We start from the raw sequence: 19186 nt of genomic DNA, 5'->3' as shown, positions 1-19186 counted from the left end.
TAGGATTAGTGGTTTTTACTTGCTGAGTTTTCTCACGGTTGTGGTAAAACCGACTTTTCGATCTCCCGCCATGAACTTCGACAACGCACCGTTACGCTTTGGGATTCCCCACCATATAGAGCGTACGGCGACTGCACCCCGTGGGGAACGGGGAGAAGTACTATAGACACTATGCTTTAGTATGGGTAGACGTAGGCTTAGCTCACTTTGAGACTCACGAGTATCTAGCCTGGTGTTTCCGGGATCGTTTTGGAGTAGAGTTCGGTCCCATCAGGTCCGCCGACGTTCCGTTTGTGGGAGAGGTCGCTAGATATTCAATGTCCAGACGGTGATATAGTAGATGTCGATATGGAGGGCAATCCCGATTCGAGGTTGAGTACGAGATTGTGGAAGAAGAGGAAGAGCACGAGGAGCTTGGTGGATTAGCTTTTGAGCCGGAGATAGTCGATCCAGCTCCAGAGCAGGTGGACGCAGAAGCCCCTGAGCCTATGGACGTAGACGAGTACGAAGAACAAGACCCTGAGCCAGAGATGGAGTTGGAGGTCATGAGTTCTGAGGAGGATCAAGAGCGACTCGAGAGTTCTTCGGAGTCGTCGGGTTCTGATCCTGACTGGGTACCGTAGGTTAGATATCAGCATAGGAGTGAGGGTCGACACTTTTTGACCGTACCCCTCCGGTAGTTAGTTTGACACCCCTAGGTCACCGATCCCTTTTTGTTCGTGGCCTTTTGTTGTACCTTTTTGTTTGTAGACGGATAATGTATATGGGGGTTTAATCAATCGTAATTTATTTTTTCTCTTGCCACTCGTGGTTGCTTTTAAATTGTCTGGGTGTATATGTATATTTATTACATATACGTCGTTTCTGCATGTGGCGTGTTTTCTCTGATTTTGGTTTTCGGGTCGGTGACGTAACCTGGAAGCGTCGCGCTACTATTTCGACCTATAAGCGGGATGCTCATGCTTCGTGGGGTACGGGGCGTGACACTGTCACTAGTGCCCTTCGGACACGATCAATCAAATAGACCGATCTCGGTTGGCTCAAAACATTACCTCGTCAATCCATATGGTCGAAGATCAAATCCAGGTCGAGTTCTTTGGTCGTGCGAACTCAATTCCGTAATAGCCTTACCCCTAAGGTTAGCATCCCGAGCATGCGCGGGTCCCGGGTGAGATCTCATTATAAGTGCATTGGCCAAAATATTCATTTCTTAAATCCCGGGAAAAAGGATCGAAAATTCAGACTGTTACATGACATCTCAATTTTGTGGGATAAGAATATTAGGAGTGCCATAACTTTCGTACGGTGCTTACTTGAGTGCCATAACTTTTTTTTTCGCTCACTTGAGTGCCACAAATTTGAAAAATTGATCATTTGAGTGCCATCGGCGATTTACCTCGCCGGAAAATCCGATATGACCGGAGTTGATGTGAACAATATTTTAATATATATATTTTTTATATTTTTGATTTTTAATTTTTTTTTTTTGCAATTTTTTTTCAATGCCGATGAGGGTCACCGGCTGCGAAGGCCTTGCCTAGATTGGGCGAGGGCCGCCTTGCCCTCGGCCGTGAAGACCCTGGGCGAGGCCGCAGAGGCTGTCGCCAGATTTGGGTGGTCGCGGGCAAGGCGACCTCGCCAGATCTGACGAGAGCCTTCGCGGCCACGGGCGAGGTAGCCTTGCCATATCTAGCAAGAGCCTTTGTCGCCTCGCTCGCGGCCAGCGAGGCCGCGATGGCCTCGCCAAGGGCTTTCGCGGTCGCGGGCGAGGCAACCTTGCTAGATCTGGCGAGAGCCTTCACCGCCTCGCTTGCGGCTGGCGAGGTCGTGATGGCCTCGCCAAGGGCCTTCGCGGCCATACTGGCCGATGGCGAGGCGGCCCTCACCCAGTTTGGCTAAGGGTGAGGCCTTCGACAAGGGTGGGTCACCGGCGACCCTCGCCAGTTTTGAAAAAAAAAAGGAAAAAAAAATAACATTAAAAAAATCCACGTCGGATGAAAAATTAATTAAAAAATCAACGTAGGATGATTTGCCAGAAATAGCACTCAAATGATTGATTTTACTTTGATGTAACACTTAAGTGAGCGAAAAAAAAGTTATGGCACTTGCACTGTTCTTATCCCCAATTTTGTCTTGGCCAATTTTCTCTTGAATCATAGTATGGGCTTGGCCAATTTTGTCTTGCTAGGCCCCATTAGCCAAATTGGGCTTTGGCTCAAATGGGTTATATTTGGGTTGGGTCAATTGGGTTAGCCCAATCTGTGCTCATCGGTCTCAATTCATCGTTTTGGTCAAATTATGCCAAATTGCTACGATTTTGCCAATATTGATGTGAAATTGAGTTTGTTTGGCTTAATTGGATTTGAATTGGGACCAATCGTCACCCCTAATTGGCACCCGGAAATCGGCTAATCAGTCTCCAACTTGGTCTTTCGAAATTGCTTGAAAATTGAATGCGTTACGACCCCTAGATCAAATGTCTTGAAGGAAAATTTTATAAAAAATAAGTAGAAATTAATGAATTTTGAATTCGGCTAATCGAAAATTGAAATTCTAGGGATGGCCAAAAAGTCAATTCTCGATCGATTTTTGTAAAATTGACGAATTAGAAGTCTAATTAAGCATGAAAGGAGTTGAATTAATGATTTTTCATTTTTTTGAATTTTCGAGAAATGTTGACTGGGGGTTGATTAAAAAGTCAACTCTAAAGACATCCTTAGATTATTGGTGAAATCAATGTCTCAATTTAGATAAAACACTATGAAATTTGAGATACCTTGATAAACATTAAAACAACTCTTTTTGGCTAAGAAATGAGCCCTGTCGCGAATAGGAGACATAATCTTGAGCTTTTACATTTATATGATCTGCCGGCTAAAAATCAGGTATCAATAGATATTGAGCTTCTATTATGCGCTCCCCTAACGTGAAAAGCAAGAAAATGAATGTTGACTCGTAGATGTGCCCCTTTCTATTTTTGACTCCGTGCTGTTCCCATATCATTTCCATAAAATTTTTCCAGTCGAACTTGTCCTTACTTATCTTCCATTTTAGCAGATTGTCTTGAAGTTCAGGTCTAGAAAGAACCTCTAATGGTGAACCGATGACATAAAGTTCTGATAGGTCCTTCAAATATGAGATATCAAGTGTGGTCAGTGACGAGCAATTTCCAATATGAAGCTTTGTGACACTCGAGGGAATCTGCGAAATGCATTCTAGAGCACGGCAATCGATAAGCTGAAGAGTCTTCAAGTGAGGAAGCACACCTAACTTAGGAGATAGGTTAGTAATGCTTGGATGACCCAATGTCAAGACTTCCAATTTGGATAATCTCCCTATCCACCGAGGCATGGGAATTTGCACCATCTCAGATTGGCCAGAGATCGCAGGCACTGTGATGATGAACAACAGTAGTTTCAGATTAATCAAGTTGGAAATATCAGGATCGGCTATTGGTACATGAGATATGACTGCCAAAGAAGTCAAGCTTTCTGGAAGCTTTGGCAGAGCTCGTACAACCAATTTTGGTGACAAGCATAGCTTCAATGCTTTTAGATTCTCCAGACTTTCCATAGAGTCAGGGAACTCGGTGAACCATGTATCGGATAGATCTAACTCAGTCAATGATCGTAATTCCTTAATGGAGTAGGGAAGTCTATGCATATTGAAGCACTTGCGTAATGATAAGCTTTCGAGATTTGTAAGCACTCCAATGGAGTCGGGTAGATGAGTAATCCATGTCTCGTCCAATGAAAGCGTCAACAGTGAAGTTAAACTATTGAGTGAATTCCCTGCTTTTGCCGATGGTGAAATCTGAACATGAGGATTTTCCAGGTTCTCCATACCACACCAATTAGGAATTTCTCGTATACGACTATGATCAAGGAGAAGTTCTGTGAGAGATGGCAATCCACCTAGCTCTTTTGGCAGATAATGAAAACTCCAGCAATCACGCAAGTTCAAGAAAACCAAGCGCTTTAGTTGACCGATTGACGTGTCAACTTCGGTCAATCCGAGACAACTTTCGAGAATCAATCTCTCCAACATGAGGAGTCCAGAGAAATCAGGAGTCCTGGTCAAGTGGATACATTCCGCAAGATTAAGAACTTTTAATTTCTTTGCTCTCTGTAATACCAACAAGACAATTGTCATTAAATCTATTAAATCAAGAGATTGTGCACAGTGATAAGAAGACTTCTCTAGAGCTGAGGGTACCTCAATATGTCTCCATCCGTCCCAATTGTGAGTAATTTTACTACTTGAAAAATCAAGAATGACCAAATTACTAAGCGAAAAATCGCTTAACTTGAGTATCCGCCGAGGAAATTTATGCCAAGAGAGCCATCTTAAATTTGGAAGGAGTTGGTTCTTGCTCAGTAGAAAGTTCGTTGGCGACGTGATCAAGGACTTAATATGCCAACGAAGTCCAGCTTAGGAGAAAAATTGGAAAACTCTACCATAAACGAGCGGTGGGCTATCCACCTCAAGGAACCTTAGATTTGGTAGCGCTGCAAATCCTTCGAGAGTGAAACGAGACTTTGACCAATCCTCAAACATCAAACAGAGGGCTTCGAGCTTTTCATTTCTCTAAATGAGCAAACAAGAAAAGTTAATGAAAAGAAGGATGTGGTTAGCCAATTAAGCGAACAATCTAGGTCATCTTTGAATTTGAGGCAAATTTCGTATCCAGAAAATTGGGCATATATTGCGTATTTAAATATACTAAGCTCACTCTCATCATTCTTATAGACCGGAGAGGACAGACATGGGTTTTGAAATTTGAAATTGAACAAATCATGAAATGTTTTAAAATATGTGGAAATCTTAAAATTGTATATGTTAAATTCATTGTGATTATTTCCACTGAGGGGGAGCGTGCCCCGATTACTAAAATGTGAATTCTCATGCACAAAGGAGATCAAACTCAGGATTTACCTTCTTTCTCAGTAGTTTCTCCAATGCGTCCTTGTAATTCCACAGCCTACTTTGCTTATCTAATTCCCCCCCACTTTCTTGAGAAACAATATCTCTACCAAGATCTTTGAGTTGATCATGCATCCAAAACTTATTATCTTCTCCAATTTTAATCAATGACATCAACTGAAGAACTTCAAGACCTTCTGTGGGGCATAAACCACAATCTCTCCACATGTATATTACTGTACTCTTATCATATCCATCGAAAAGACAAGCTATATCAAGAAATATCTATCTCTAACTCGAATCTAATGCTTCGTAACTTATCATCAACTTACTTCGAATTCTCTCGATGAGACCTTTTTTCCACTTCACCAAGTAATCATCCCACATTTCTTCTTTTTGTCCACATATTGATAAAGTTGAACCCATAACCTCAAGAAGCAACGGAAGACCTTGGGCTATCTTCACAATTTCTCTTGACTGTTCTATTTTCTCAATTGGAGGGTGATCTCTTCTGAAAACATACTTGCTGAATAGCTTAAGGGATTTTTCGGGATCCAAACCACAAACTTCATAAGTCAATTTTACTCCGAATTCATGTAGGACAATTGCGTTTCTTGTTGTTATAAGTATCCGACTACCTGGACCGAAGTAGCCTCGCCTCCCCAAAAGTGCAGTTAATTGACTCTTTTCGTCAACATCATCGAGAAGAATAAGAACTTTCTTACTTGAAAATCTCTCTTCTATTGTCCTCATTCCCTCATCCATGCAATTAATGATACGTGCCTGTTTGGAGAGGTCTGAAATTAGTTGAGTTTGCAAACACACAATTCCTTTCGAATGTGAAGTTTCTCTAACATCAGCAAGGAAACAACAGTTAGCAAAGTCCCAAGAAAGTTTGTTGTAGACTACTTTGGCGAGAGTAGTTTTTCCGATGCCAGCCATTCCGTGGATTCCCATGACCTTTGCATCATCGATACCGGTGCCTATCTTCTCCAGAACGTCTTTCACACGGTCCTCAACACCAACCAAGAAGTCACTAACCACCAAATAAACCTTCTTCAGCTCATTTAAAACGCTCGTAACAACTTGTTTAACTAGCCGTCCTTCGTGCCTAACAAAAATACGAGAAGAAAAGGCCAAGGTCAAGTAGAAAGTACATTAGAAGAGGCGAGCTGAAATCTATGACGCCATGAATTGATAGCAGTCCGTGGAAGCCACGAAATGGATCAAAAAGTGGAACTGCAGATGGAACGTACCACAGTGCATTCATCAGGAAGAACAAATTTATGACACGCTAGGCAGATGCTCAAACGTTATGCAGCATTGAAACAGTTAGGCGACCGTCAAAGTACAGTAGGTGATCCCTATATCTTGCTAAGAAGAGGAAGAAAGGCTGAAGATGTTTACCGGTGCTTCTGATGTGTAAACAAGCTTCTCCTTCTCAAAATAGCTTCTCCTTTAGCATATAGTCTTAAGTGTTATGAATAATAAACAAGAGATCCAATAATTTTCAGCATACAACATAAGTTAATTTCGACGAATATTTATATGCCACACTCATTACCTGAATATGCAAAAAAATCATTTCATATTTTGTGTTATAAATATTAAATGTCAAATTATGAATGTTGACACATTATCAAACAAAGCGAACCAGCGTAGTCACAGCTTTTCCAAGTTAAGAAAAATAAAAAGAAACGAAATTTTCAACAGAAAAGCCTTTGTACTTAAGTTTCATGGTCTCGTTCTCGTGTACTATGGCGTTCATCAAGGGTGGAAGACAATTAGGTACCTGTTAGCCACGTTTTCTAAGTTCCATCCCTTTAACCCTCCAACCTCCTTGAGAGCAGCTCTCCACTTGTGGATGGCCTCATCGTCCACTCGCTTCTCGTTTACGTGCACGAGCAGGGCCTCACCGTAACCTCCGGTCTGGTGTCGAAGTTCGGATGGTTCGACGTAGTAGAAAATGGGCATGATTACCTGTCCCTTCCTTTTCCGATACTCCACCATTTGGGCCAACTCCCTCAGACACCATTTACTGGAAGCATAACTTTCAGAGAAGATGGGTATGGAGATCTTCGACTGCTCAATTGCTCCGAGCAGATCCGGGCCGATCTCTTCACCGACGCGGAGATCTTCGTCGTCTCTGTACGTACGAACACCTGCATCTGTGAGACGGGTATAGAGATGATCGGTGAAGCCGGTGCGTGTGTCCGGCCCTCTGAAGCTCAAGAACACTTCAGAGTCGCACCCTTCCATCTCGAGCAGTCGCAGAGAAAATGAAGCGCCAGAGCCGCACCAGTTCAGCAAAAGCAGATTTCTGAGCTCTATGAAGCCGAAAGTGACTGGACAAGTAGAGATGTTGCTGCAAATTAAAACGGGTACGACCGGCTATGATGCATCTTGTTGATCTCAACGCGAAGTTTCTCAGGACCGCCAATCTCAAGGAAGCAAGTTTCGGGGAGCTTCACCACATGCTCTCTACTTATCTATTGATACTTTGGGTCCTTCTATCAATTTCGACTTTGCAAGCAAATTCGACGGACGGCGCTCTTTTCTCTTTTAATCCGACGATCCATCTTGGATGCCGGACCAATCTCGTAAAAAGGACATGCTGTATTCCCTATCGAACATAATTAGAAGAAGACAACTAACAAAGCCTAGTGTCAAAGGTTAGGCTTTTCGCCCAGAGTCGACCTTATCGTCAAAATTAGTGGTGGCAATAGCTGCACGATAATTCTCTTGGTGGATAGGTCATCAATCCTCGATCTGCTACTTTTCCTTCATTTTTCATTTGGATTTTAGTCTTATCAATTATGTTTTGTTCCACAGGAGTTGTGAGTGTAATTTTGGTAATGAATGTTGAGAGCCAGCATGTGCTGTCCTTGGTAGAACAAGTTGCTCGTTAGATCTCAAAATGAGAAACCTATGCTTGAGTTATAGGTGTTACTTACGGGAGAAGTGTCAAAAAAGTCCTAAACCTTTTGCATTTGTGCAAATTTAGTCCTAAACCTTTTTTTAGTGCCAATTCAGTCCTAAACCTTTTGCATTGGTGCCAATTAAGTCCTAAACCTTTTTTTGGTACCAATTCAGTCCTAAACCTTTTGTATTGGTGTCGATTCAGTCTTAAACCTTTTGCATTGGTGCCAATTGAGTCCTAAACCCTTTTTTGGTGCCAATTGAGTCCTAAACCTTTTGCATTGGTGCCAATTCAGTCCTAAACCTTTTGTATTTGTACCAATTCAGTCCTTCTAGTTAATTTAGCTAAAAAAGGTTTAGGACTGAATTGGCACAAATGCAAAAGGTTTAGAACTGAATTGGCACCAATGCAAAAGGTTTAGGACTCAATTGGCACCAAAAAAAGGTTTGACTCAATTGGCACAAATACAAAAGGTTTAGGACTGAATTGGCACCAATGCGAAAGGTAGGACTGAATTGGCACTAAAAAAAAGTTTAGGACTGAATTGGTACAAATGTAAATGGTTTAGGACTGAATTGTCACCAAAAAAAGGTTTAGGACTAAATTGGTACCAATGCAAAAGGTTTAGGACTTTTTTGACACTTTTCCCGTTACTTACGCAATGTATTCTTAAATGTTGTTTAGATCGAAGTTTGTTTCTACCAAAAGGGAAGATCTGAAAACATGACACGATTGGGTACATCAATTAAGAATTGGAATTGAGTATTTCACAAAAATAGTGATCGAGTAGAAATTGAATCTTCATTCAAATAAGAATTGGATCTTCAATATGCTATTTTACGTAGTTAAGGAGGAAAGTAACTACGATCTGGAGCCCGGGTTAAGGGTTGGGTCCGGACCGGATTGAGTATGGATCGTTAAAATTATATTACAAAAAAATGGGTCAATATATGTAACGTCCTCACCTCGGGATTATTAATGAGACGTCCCGTTCATTATTATCTTTTTGTTACGAACAAGCGGAAGCATAAACTTGAGACAGTCACAATCAAAACAAATAACGGGGTTACGACAAGCATCATGAGCAAACCTTGTATTTACATGATAACATACATATTTTACAAGCCAAACTTTTACATGCCCCTTTTTATTTTACAGGCTTTTTCCCTTTTCAACGCACTTCATGTATCCGTGTAGGCTGGGAGAAATTCCTATCTCCTCTAGCGTGACTACAGCTCCCAAAACTTTTGTGAGACTTCCATGCCTACAAATCTGAAAACAATGGAGTGAGTTGAGAACTCAGTAAGTAAAACTCACTAAACTCTGGATAGGAGAACGCCTCGTCATCAAACAAGCACTTGTCATAGCCACATTAATTGATAGCAGATCAATAGAAAAGATGCTTCAAATACACTTGTTATTGTGCATGAGATGATCTTAACATGCCTTTCTATTCGAGCAACATCATTTCAACTAAAAGCATGCACACGAGGGATTCATTATCTCAACTGTTGGTACGGTTCTTCCTGAAATTCTCCGGGCAACGCTCCCTAATCCAAGAGTGACGGCTATTCTTTTCCCTCGTTCGACCATGCCGACAAGAAACATACCAACTTGAATACTTCACACAAAGTGTGTATCATGCCATGTTGCCTCTAAAGTTTTAAGTCATGCCAGGCACGAAACCAAGCTCGTGGCCCGAACCGACCGGTCATGACGCCGACCTACACCAAGCAAGGCTTGGATCGGTACACCTCAATACCGACCCTCCAAGCAAGGCTCATTCCGACACGCCTCAACGCCGATCTAAACCAATCTGAACCAAGCGAGACTCGTTCATGATCCGGTTTTGCTTTCAAGCATGATGCCAAACACATGAGCAAACCTTACAAATGTAAATACAAGCATGGCAAGCTATATCAAGTGTTCACAAACCACATAATTCATGCAAGCACCACAAACACATGATTCGCCCAACAACGCAACACGACACTCTAGCCAATGTTTAGTAAGTCTACTTACTACTCTCCAAGGTTGTGGCTGAGTGTGACCTAAGGGTGAGCCGAGCGGCAAGGGTGTGGAAAAGACATGGCGCGGCACGGGCACGGGCGTGGCAAGGGCGTGGCCGAGAAAGAGAAGGCGCAGCCAAGAGAGTGAGGGCGTGAGGGAGAGAGGGAGAGGTGATGGCGGAGTTGTGTGAAATGAAGGATTGGTGCCTCTATTTATAGGCAAACTTCTCATCATTGCTTTGCCAATTGGACCAATAAGAAACCTTGAAGTGGCATACCTGTTGGGTTGAGTTGACTAGTCTAATAAGTAGGAATGGCAAGTCTAATAAGAAGAGGTGGCAAGCCTAAGCCTTAGGTGCACACTTGCCTTCTTCACACTAGACCACTTAGGGTGTGAATCATCCTAGAATTAATGAAGTATAATGATGTATGAGACACCTAGGTTAAGTGACTCACCATCCTTCATTTAATGTCTAGATTTGGTGTAATCATAGCTTTGGATTTGATCCTATCCAATACTTGCTCACCAAGACAAGCCCTTCTATCTAGATTCTTCTCTTTTGTCCATTTCCAAGGAATAAGGCTAACATGAGAACTAGGCCAATGGAAATGCTAACTTGGTTGGGTAATGAGTTCCTCATGTCCATCCACGATCGACCATGCCTACTAAATCGAGGTTCGTAGCCGAGTCACCATCGGAAGTGGCGTGTGACGCCCCGACCTCGAGGTCATAAACGTGACGTCCCGTTCATTATTATCTTTCTTTAAACACAAGCGGAAGCATATCTCGGGACAATCACATTTAAAACAAACAGCGGGATTCAGACAAACAGCATCATGAGCAAACCTTATGTTTACAATGCATACAAACATGTTTTAACAAGCCCTTCGGGCCATGACAAACAACACATATTTTGTAGCCGACTGAGTAACAAAACTCGGCTTGGGTGATCCTATCCCCTCTACGGCTTCTCGCTCCTCGCTTCTTCACCTCCACCCCGGTCCCGTCCGCTTGGCCATCTCACATCCCCCCCGTGGCTTTATCCCGGAGTCGGCCCGCCCTGAGGCACCAAGTCCGTTAGGCCCTCATCGAATATCACAAACGTCGTGATTCGGCGATAGGCGCGGTCTTTCTGACATCTATTACGGTGAGCACTTCGGCTTTCTGCTCCACGGGATTGCCAACGCGGGCTGGGGGAGATGCCATCCTACGGACCTGAAAAAGGGGAAACAACGGGGGATGAGTCGGGGAAACTCAGCAAGTAAACCTACTAATATCAAGCGAGGACGAGGGGATCGCCATTAGCACAAGTCAGCTGTTACCGCACCCGCATCGATGGCAGATCAATAGCAAAGTTCATACAAGAGAACATCAAGCATGGCTATAACATGTGCACCTTGCCATCCAAGTCTCGGTTCTATCTCCAAAACAAACGTCAAACATGAAACATGATCAAATCGAGAAATGAACCAACCACAACCAACCAAATGACCGAGAAACGGTCCAAGCAAACCATGTCACAACGTATCACAACTTCCTTTCCCGATATTAGGAAGTTTACTTACTCTTAACGAAACCATAACTAGAGAGTAGAAAATGGATGGGAAAGACGACGACCTCGGGATCTCGGCAACTCACGATGTCGACCCCTTTCTTTTCTTTCCCTTGACTTTCTCTCTCTCGGTTTTCTCTCCCTCTCTTTCTCTTTCTCTCTCTATTTCGGCTCTTTCTCTCTCTCCCTATCTCGGCACACTCTTTCTCTCTCTTTTTTTTTCTCTCTCTCTCTCTCTCCCCCTCCTTGCCGTGGCTTCCTCTCCCTTTCTTGGTCATTACTTGATGGCCAAGACTTCAATTAATGGCTTGTGGAAAAGAAGGCCAAGCAATAAATGAGAGCAATGACGAAGATGATAAGGTTTGACTTAGTCAAACTTTCTAGGGTTTTCTCCAATCAAAGTACAAAATATCTCATTTGAAAGCTCAGAACGTATACATTAAATCACCAGAAGACACCAAGTCCAAATTCCAACGTTCTCGTATAGAAAATGCCGAATCTTTGAAATCTGACAAAACCAGACAGCTTTGCACTGTTCACGAAATCGGACTTGATACCATAGTAAATGGACTCCAAAAATTCTCAAATTTGAATATGTCATAAACAAGACCTTAACAAACATTTTTCATCAAGAACACGAAATATGAATCTCTCTGTAAACACCATTTTTAGTAGCTCAAATACAGACTAAAAACAGTTCGCTGGAACAGCATTCTTGTTTCTCAAAGTAAGCTCTTTTCAGAATCCAAATCATCTCGGAAAATTCCCAAATTTATATACGTTATAGAAAAGGACGTTATCAATAACTTTTGTGAAGGAAACTTTTCCAAAATCAGCCCAGAAAATCTTTTAGAAAATAAATACGGTGTGAACATCACCGAAATACCCATTCTGGGCAGTTTCACACGGTCCAAAAATAGGCCATCGTACCACTCATATCAACTCCAAAAATTCTGAAATTAAAATATGTAAAACTTCAAGATGTTTGTAACAACTTTCAAGAAGGAAGCGTTTGGAAATTCGGATCACAAAAGTCTTCCCAAAAATAACAAAACGAAGGGATACAAAGGATCCGAAACTGGGTTTTCCAAAACAAGAGAAAACAATTTAGTTCTGATTGGAAAACCATCAAACTTAAACATTAGCCATTTCCAGGGACTGAAATTGAGGATGATACAATTTACCTGCGGCTTCCCAGGCCCAAAATCGGGATGTGACATGGCGGGTCTTGACTAAACTTATGTTGGATAACTAGGTCGGTGGCCCATGTTGTGGGCATAATGGCCAGCACTGACTGGGCTCGTGGTCTGGTAAACAGGGCACACGGCCCGTGTGGACCGGGCGCATGGCCTGTGCTCGACCTGGCGCACGGCCCGTGCAAACCGGGCGCATGGCCCGTGTGCAACCTGGCGCGCGGTCCATCCGCAGCGTCCATCGGACAGGCACATGGCCGGCGCTTGGGCTGGCCTTTGGCCTTACGGGAGGGTCCAAGTTAGGCACATGACCGGCTCGTGACCCGACACATGGCCTGGTACACGGCTTAGGCACATGACCCATTTGGCAAGGTCATCGAACCAATCCGCGACCGGTCCGTGACCTGTCTAAGTATCCCATGGCCGGTCCATGGCCAAGCATACTTGGTCCGTTGACGACCCTCGGTTGTCATGTAGTTGTGTGGGACTAATTGTTCTGTGACCACAGACGGTTGCACGGATTGATCCATGGTCGTCCGCAATCGGTACATGACCGTGTGGAATCACTCGCGACCGTAATAAGACCGCGCAGAATTGATTCACGATCGTCTACCGATCCGTGGTGATACAAGACCATCCCGCGACCAACCTTTATGGTCGAGAAGTCGATCCATAGCCGAATTAGCTCCGGTTACTTGTATGGTCATTGGATTGATTCACTGCTGATCCCTTGATCATTTCCAGGCCGATCTTGCAATCAAGCCATGGTTGATCCCTTAGTTACCCTTTCGATCGGGTTGATCGGTCCATGACCTATCCTTGACTTGGTTCATGGCCGATTTCTCCCACAATCTGCACAACATTTCTTTAGCCATTCCATATAGCCAAAATCGTGGATGTCACAATATAAGGTCAATAGATCGATTTGGGTCAAAGCAATATTTGATCCACTCAAACCTGATCGGATCTCCATTTGATAGATCTAACCACCAAATATCACCCCAAACAAATGTGATCAAAGTTGTTACAATTTCAAAATTAAAGTGATGCCTTGACATTTGATGCTTCTTGTTCTAGTCGCCAGTTTTTGTGATTCTTTTACTTTTGCTTATAACTTCACAAATAACTACACAATGATGACCATGGGGAAAAGTCAAATGATGATGCTTGCTAAAGGATAAATTAGGTAATGACAGTTGCTATAGCAGGACACCAATTTAAAGGAAACGCCAACAAATGAAGGTCAGTGGCCTAATTGCCAGGGATCACAATCAACACTATTGGAATGGGTTATAGGTTGTTGTGAAAGGCTGTGCCACCAAGTTGTGAACATCTGTACCTACTTTGCCCAATGTCCCAACGTCACTCTTAATAGTTAAAGTTCCTATGTTATAACACCGCGATCACGAAGACATTGAATACACATGGGGCATTGCCATGAGTCCAGTTCGATTAGAGGGCGTGACAGTTTAGTTGTTGAGTCATAAGCCTACCAAATTACCCAATCACAAACGATACTATCAGGTGGCTTGAGCAGATAAAATCCGTTTTCCTTCGTCTTCAAAACATGGACACCGGAACATATCCTTTCTCCCTACATTAGGTTTCTATTTAATCATCATGGTTTCCAAAGTTATTTATAGTGAAACAGATACTATCTTCCTTGAGCATGTTTGGTACAACTTTCCTAGAGTCATTACAACAATGAAAAGGGATGTTGTGGCTTCATTCTACTTCCACAATCTGGATCGCTGTCGAATCCTGACCAACAGTATATTTGTGTAATCGAAGTTGGGAGAACATCTTCGGCAACTCTTTTCTGCTTAAATCCTTAGTCTATGTTATATTTTGATAGGAATAACGACACAAACGATCATTGAACTTTGGCCTAATGCGCAATGTGGTCCCTGAACTTTACCTCAATGTGCAATGTGGTTCCTAAACTTTTAAATTATTTAATATGGTTCATGGACTTTTGGTACATGTTCAATTTAGTTCATGATTACATGAAAATATTCAATATTATCCTTCTATTATTTCAAGTTCGGGGACAATATTGAACATTTTCTTCATAAAGTACAGTGACAAAGTTGAACATGTACAAAAAGTCCAAGGACACATTGAACAATTTAAAAGTTTAGGGATCACATTGCATATCGAGTCAAAGTCCTGGGATCATTTGACTCATTTTCCCTATTTTGATATTTGGGACATATATTCAGAGACTGATCGTGGTACAATCTACTTTGCTGACCCAAATAAAGAGCAAATGTTCCAGCAATTATCTCTTCTGATCGCATGATTTTAGCTAACAATTGCAGAATTTGTCATGGCTCATCTTAGACACATGAGATCAACTTCCTTGTCCCACTCGTTCTCAAGAAACTCAATCAGAAAAACAAATCATCGGAAAAGAATAAACAGAAGAGACAATCTAGCTTATGTTAAATGAAATACCAACATCTATAGAAGGAAATGTTAAGTTATCCCCCCCCCCCCCCCCCCCCTATTATATGAAAAATGGGGATGCTAAAATTCCTTCTGCGCTCATGAACTAAGGACATTGTTATATCGAAACCTCAGGCTCGACAATTATGGGAAAATGACATAAAATAGTCCATATACTTTGGTCTAATGTCCAATGTGGCCCCTGAACTTTCAATCTGTTCAATGTAGTCCCTAAACTTTGGTTTAATATCTAATGTGTTTCCTGAACTTTTAAACATTTTCATTAGTTTAAGGACTATATTGAATATTTACCAATAGTTTAGGGACCACATTGAATAAATTAAAAGTTTATGGACGATATTGCACATTATGCCAAAGTTCAGAGATCATATTGCACAAATTAAAATTTGAGAGATCACAAAGCATATTGAACTAAAGTTTAGGAACCATTCATGCTATTATCCATACAATTAAAATTTAGAGAAATGAAAGATCGAGAGCCGGTCAACTCTGACAGCCCACTTTGACTTTCGCGGTAAGACCCAATAGGATATTTTGGCCCGAGACAAAGCTCATTAAGGTGCGCATGCAACCATTCTGCCCAATGCAGTTAAGTCGAAATGATTCTTTTTATTCGTGCCCTAACCGATTCCGAGCATTTGAAGGCGTTTGGTAACGGCCCAAAATTTCTATTCCTAAAAAAGTAAAAGAACATAAATGCGTTTGGTAACGGCAAAAATTTCTTTTTATTAATAATATTTTAATAACATTTTAAATATTTTAATATTTCTTTCTTTTCTTTTTTTCTTCTCCTCCTTCTTGGCCATGGCCGGTAAAATATTTTTTAATTAATAATACTTTTATTAAAAATAATTTTTTTATTTTTTTGGCCATGGCCGGTAAAAAATTTTCTTATAAATAATTTTTTATTAATAATTTTTTTTAAAAATATTTTACTAAAAAATATTTTTATTGAAAATATTTTTTTCTTTTTTTTTCGCCATGGCCTGGTCGCTGGCCATGGCCGGTAAAATATTTTTTTATAAATAATATTTTAATAAAAAAAATATTTTTATTGAAATTATTTTTTTATTTTTTTTGCCATGGCCTGGTCGCTGGCCATGGCAGGTAAAATATTTTTTTATAAATAAATTTTTTATTAAAAATAATTTTTTTATTTTTTTCGCCATGGCCTGGTCGCTGGCCATGGCCGGTAAAATTTTTTTATTAATCTTTTTTAATAATAATATTTTTTTATGAAAATATTTTAATCTCGCCCGATACGGCGAGAGTGGCCCTCGCGCCGGACATTAGAAGTTATATTAAAAACCAAGAAAAAGAAGAAGAAGAAAAAAAATTGATTCTCATTTTTGTTCCCAGAATCAAGAAGCTACTTTGTTTTTATTCTTGATTCTGCTCCAAAACTGATTATGGGCACAAATTTGCAAGAATTTATGCCCAGAATCAAAAAATTAAACAAACGGATTTCTATTCCCAAACTGATTCTGGGAACAAAAGAACAGAATCAAACACTATTTGGCAAGTTGCCATGCGCAGCCTAAGTCTAGTTCCTTGGCCCCGTCGAGCTCCCGAGCGTCAAATCGAATCAAAAGGACATCAAGACGGGCTTGGGCCCAAAAGGTTCGGCCCAACTTGGTTAGGCTTTGTTCGGCCCGCAAGCCCAGCCCATCCGGTCTTCGAACAACCAACTCTTCCCAACCATAACCGAATTCCCTCTCTAGTAATTTCCTCACCTCCAGCTGGCACCTCCACGTAGTCTCTGGGCTGAACGAAGACACATTTACCGCTGAAGAAGCGGATTCATGCACCCACTACTCCTTCATCGACCAGCACCACCACCACCTCCTTCGCCGCAGCTCCTCTCTCGCCCTTGCCTCCATTCCACCTGCGGGCGGTCGTCCCTGTCCGGCGGAGCTCTCTCCTCTTCCAGTTTTCGCCTTCGCCTTTCCCTTGTTCCGGTGCCTTTCAGCTCTACCTTGAGCTCTGTTTTTTCGGTCGTCTTCATCCTCGGTTCCGAGCTCCCTGTCGGCTCCATTCAATCTAAGGTAAAGCTCTGTATCTAGCCATGATTCAATTGTCTTGCAAAGGACTCCGAGGCAGTCGTACTCGAAGGTCGAGGTAGCACCTCGATCTATTGGCTTTTTAACTCTCGGATATGGCACTTGAAAACGTGTTTGTTTGTTTCACTTGCGTTCATGTAATACTGGCAGTTTGATTCTCTTGTCGAGAGACTGTTAAATTTGCATGTTTCGAGTTTGCTCTATATGTTCTTGAATTTGATGAGTAATCTCAGTGAATATGCATCTGATGTATGTGATTGACGTGACTCTCTCTATGAGTTTCGCACTCGTGAACCTCGCTTAGATTCACTTTACACGTTCACTTGTTTGTGCGACTTGATCACTTTACTTTGAGGCTCTCGTTTTTTGCCTCTCATAGAACCGAGAACCTCCGGTAATGAAAACCAGCATGTTGTTGACGATGCTGATCGACTTCGTTTATATGTGTTTTATGATCGATACTTCCTGCAAACCACGCCATGGCCGAAAGCTGAATTTGCTATGCTGAACGTTGGACCTGCTGAACTCATATTGAACTCGCTGTGCTTGTATCGATCTCTTTGTGCATTTATTTTGTTGAACTTGCTGCAACTGCGTGAATACATGCTGTCCGCGAACACATTTAGCTTGTATGATGAATATTTAGTCCCTTGGACGTGTTATTTTTAAAATATAGGCAGGTGTTTGTAAGTCTTTGTTCTGTAGTTTTTATTCAATGATCTCGGTTGGAAATGTTGGAAAGTGGAGAAGTATTAACTCAACTCATCAATCCAAATGCCGAGTAGGATACATCTCCGCTTGTAGGCTGTTTTGATGCAAGGATAATCTTCAACGACTTCGAAGTGAATGGATGTATGAAAGTTTAGAATAGTGTAGCTCAATCTATAATCCATGGAATCGAATGGAAGATTTAGCGTCAATCGATCTCATTTTGCTAAGTTTGGATTTTCAGCAGCAATTTCTATCAATAAGTTGTTCGTGCAAATCTCAGTTCAGTGCTTACTTTCATACTCACGTCCCTTTACTTCTTGCTTCAGTCTCTTATGGTCGCTAAGCTTAGTGTTTAGATTCATGATTTCGGTTGAAACTGGCTCATGATCGATCCATTTTGATAACTGCAGCCTTAATTCAGAGTGGATCTCAATCGAGAGCCTCAATGTTGGTCTATTCAATGTTTTGATTTCTTCTTCAATGCTTGATCTTATGCCTTAAACTGCTTGTGGATTGATTTTGTTTGAACTGGATTGGTTTTCAGAGGATTGATCTCAATTATAGAATGAAGATATTGTGTCCGGTTTGTTCATCTGGACATGCGATTAAATGTATCACCAAGTGGTTTCGGGCAACATTAGTTTTCATCATATCAGCACTTTGAGATCCTATATAGTCAATTTGGACTTGATCTCAGTATGATCATATTTATTCTCATCATGGAATGATAATTCACCTGGATTCATATCGATAAGGGTTGATAGAGGAAAGAGATACTTGCATGTATGTATTTTAGGAAGTCTTTTGATCCTGAAAACCATTTGAACATGAATCTTTGAGTCGTTGTCATGAATAAGTTGCTGTCCTGATAAAGTTTAGTTTAAATGAAAGGCGGTATGATTCCATACATGTAGTATATAAATTCTCTGTCTTTACTCACTCTCTCTCAGTCTCTCTTTGATGGCCATGGGCTGCGCCTTCAGACCTACCTTCCCCGATGAAGTTGCTCGACAAGAAACTCTACGTGACCCTCCTGATGAGTGAACTTGTGGAGGTTTGATCCGGCGAGCGATATCGAGAGGTCCTCCAAGAGTGTCGTTGAATTGGGTTTGTTCAAATCTAATGGAAAGCCTCTGGAATGATTTATGCTTTGTCACCTTCTTCGTGGGCTAGCACTTCTTGGCTTCTTCTGTGGTTTTGCAATAGCTTATGACCGTAGACCTCCATGAAAATTTCTTCATAGTCATTTGGTGAAAAAGTTTCCAATTGAACTGATCCGTAAACTTCAAAACTTGTACTTCTTGAAGGTGGATACTAAGGCTGCGCATGACAACGATTCTGTGCCCGG

At 41.7% G+C, this 19186-nt stretch overlaps 1 pseudogene; it reads right to left on the bottom strand.

Moving 5' to 3' along the window:
- Positions 1 to 2766: 2766 nt before the first annotated feature.
- Positions 2767 to 7457, bottom strand: LOC115671658 (disease resistance protein RPV1-like; annotated as a pseudogene).
- Between the last annotated feature and the right edge of the window lie 11729 nt (positions 7458 to 19186).

The sequence above is a fragment of the Syzygium oleosum genome, unplaced genomic scaffold (genome assembly GCF_021117445.2).
Source record: "Syzygium oleosum isolate NSW1041296 unplaced genomic scaffold, Sole_v2.1 Sole_v2.16, whole genome shotgun sequence".
NCBI classification, from domain to species: domain Eukaryota; kingdom Viridiplantae; phylum Streptophyta; class Magnoliopsida; order Myrtales; family Myrtaceae; genus Syzygium; species Syzygium oleosum.
This window is presented reverse-complemented; position numbering and strand designations above follow the sequence as displayed.